This window comes from Mus caroli, chromosome 18, assembly GCF_900094665.2.
Source record: "Mus caroli chromosome 18, CAROLI_EIJ_v1.1, whole genome shotgun sequence".
NCBI classification, from domain to species: domain Eukaryota; kingdom Metazoa; phylum Chordata; class Mammalia; order Rodentia; family Muridae; genus Mus; species Mus caroli.
Genome location: NC_034587.1, coordinates 81,424,456 through 81,427,969, shown reverse-complemented (window position 1 = coordinate 81,427,969; position 3,514 = coordinate 81,424,456).

Sequence of the window (3,514 nt, the reverse complement as noted above, 5' to 3'; positions counted from 1 at the left end):
GCCTAGTCGGCCATCACTGTAAAGAGAGGCCCACTGGACTTGCAAACTTTATATGCCCCAGTACAGGGGAACGCCAGTGCCAAAAAGTGGGAGTGGGTGGGTAGGGGAGTGGGGGGGGTGTATTGGGGACTTTTTGGATAGCATTGGAAATGTAAATGAGGAAAATACCTAATTTTTAAAAATGGGGAAACATTTACAAATCTTCATTTTACTTGCTTATAAAATGTCATTTGCCTGTATCTTCCTTAAGGCACACAGTGATCACATAATAAGCCATTATTTAAGGTTTCTTTTGTTTTCTTTTGTCTTCTACTTTATTGAAAAGAGATTTTTTTTCTCACATAATATATACTGATTACAATTTCCCCTCCCTCTAGTCCTCTCAGTTCAGCCTCCCCTCTGACTCTTACTGTTTTCTTACTCTTTCTTCCTTTTCTGCAGAGTTCCATGACAGTGGCGATTTGGTGGAGACATCCCATTTAGGACTGAGCATTCTAAGGCCTCTCATTCTCTATGTAATTACTGGCTGGAGGTCTCTGTATAGTTCCCATCTGCTGCAAGAGGAAGCTTCACTGATGATGGCTGATCTGTGAGTATGGCAGAATTATTAGGAGTCATTGTATTGCTACATTATTTTTACACCAGTAATATTTGGTTTTGTCCTAGGTCCCTGGGCTATCTAGGCTTGGTGTTTTTGTCATCCAAGCAGTGCTGGGTATGGGTTCCATCTCACCGTGTGAGCCATAAGTGAAACTGGATATGAGTTGGTTACTCCCAAAAGCTTTGTGCCACCTTTTCACCAGCACATCTTGTATGCAGGACACCATTGTAAAGTTTTTTGTGGCTAGCTTGAATTTTGCATTTCTCCTTTGGTAGCCTAAAAAGTACCTTTCTGTACCAAAGGCACTGGAACACAGGGGTGAAGGCTCTATGTCAGCACTGAGCCAACATCTCCACGTTCAATGAGTTGTATAGGTGCTGTCTTCAGCAATGGGGCCTTGCCATCAGGTTGTCGAAAGCAACCTATTAGCCAAGCAACAGACTAAGCAATTTAGGAAAATCTCATGGGTTCCCTTTGGTCCATAACTCAATAAGAAGGAACCTCTTCCCTATATCATAAGCTGAATTTGGTGGCAGAGATGGTCAGCTAGGGCTCTGTGTCCCACATTATGTGGCAATTCCATTTAGATTACCATTATATATGTATGTATTTTAGGAAGCTTATATTTATTAGGTTTCCATACTACTCCTCAAACGGCCCTCAATTTCATGTCTCTGAGCAAATTCCTTTCTTCATGTGCCTCTCTTCTCTCTACTTGATCCTTGATTTCCATTCCCCCAATCCATCTATAAATATATATTCTATTTCCATTTCCTAGGGAGATCTATTTGTCTATCCATAGTCCCCAACTATATATCTAATCTCTGATGTTCTATGGATTGTTGCTTGGTTATTCTTGACTTAACAGCTGATATCCACATATAAGTAAATACATAGCATATTTGTGTTACTGGGCCTCAGTTACCTCACTCAGAATGATTTTTTTCTAGTCCTATGTACTCACCTGCAAATTTCAATTTTTACATGGCTAAGTAATATCCCATTATGCAAATCTGCCACATTTTTAATCCATTCTTCTGTTGAAGGACATATAGGTTGCTGCCAGTTCCTGGCTATAATAAATAGAGCTCAACATGATGGAGTAAGTGTCTCTATGGTGGGGTAAAGTGACCTTTGGATATTCCCAAGAGTGGTGTAGCTGAACCTTGAGGAAGATCAATTCCTATCTTCCTGAGAAACTGCACACTTATTTCCATAATGGCTATACAAGCTTGCAGACCCACTAGGAATAAAGGACTTTCCCCTTATGCTATCCACATCCTCCCCAGCCTGAGGTGACATTTTTTTTTCTTGATTTTAGTCATTCTGATGGGTTTAAGATGACATCACAAAGTAGTTTTGATTTTCATTTCTCTAATGACTGGAATTACACATAAATATACAGAGAATTGCAGCATATACTTGCTCAGACTTTCACTCTGTGAATCCTCATATGGATATGCTACAAGAACACTGACTTTGACAAAATCAATAAAGATTATTTAGAGATCTCCATTCATAGCTTGCTGTGTCTGTGCACACATGCGTTTTATGTGACCACTACCACAATTCAGAAGGCCCTGTTTGTCTACACAATGTGGCATTCCATTAGATACTAAAGCCACTATTGTTCCCTTCTTCTGCTTTCTTCAATTCCCCACAGTTACTACTTTATCCTCTGTCCCTATGAATGTAATATCCCATGATTGCTACATGTATGAAACTGTGATATGTATATCTTCTTGAGATTGGCTTTTCTGCTTCTGCATAATTGATTTCAAGTTTGTCTAAGTTCATTTTTCACTTATGTTACACATAAGTAATATTCACAATAGAAGTAAACCATAATTTGTTTAAATATTTGTGAAAATTTACATTTCCACATTATGAGAAAAATACTGTTTCAATTTATCATTTGATATATTGAGTTGAGATGTAGAAATAAATTTTACTATCAATATACCTACTAACTAAACTAAAGTATAAGGGCACAGACATGACTGGAAAAGCCACTTGCCCCCAAGCTTAACAACTTGAAATCCCATTGTATACGATGAGAGAATAGGCTTAAACAACTTGTCCTCTGACACCCACATGCCACAATCAATCTGTGCCACACATACCCACATATACACACATGCAAAATTAATCATATCAAAGTTCTAAATAGTAAATATATATGTGTTTGTGCACACAAGTATACATATGTTTTTCTTTGTTAATTTAGATATGCACCCAGACTGATATGGAGATATGTTAAAGTACACACGGGTGACACTAATGGAATCAATATGTTGTGTATACATGTGAGATATATATACACATACATACATATATACACCTAACAATAATTATAAAAAATGTCATGACTTTGAGAGGACAATGCAGGAATGTGGGAAGAATTGCAGTGGGGACTGAGAGAGATGCAATTTTCATATATAAATTCTTAAAAGAGAGACATCAGGGCACCTTCCCTGACAGAGGAGAGGTGTCTGCACCATCCGGGAGGGCTTTGCCAGAGCACACTGGGGAGCCATATTGGTTCCAGGATCCCGCCAAAAATAGTCTGCACAGGTGAGAATGTGGACTACAGAAGCTAACAGCTTCTGGGACTGGCCCAGTTTTGGGCCTTCATCTTCAGCCAGGAGGCAAGTCCGAACACCAGATATCTGTGCACCTTCCCTGCAAGACGAGAGCTTGCCTACAGACAGTGCTCTAACCACTGAAACTCAGGAGAGAGCTAGTCTCCCAAGTCTGCTCATAGAGGCTAACAGAATCACTAGAGGAACAAGCTCTAACCAGAGACAATTATAACAACTAACTCCAGAGATTACCAGATGGTGAAAGGCAAGCATAAGAATCTTACTAACAGAAACAAAGACCACTCACCATCATCAGAACCCAGCACTCCCA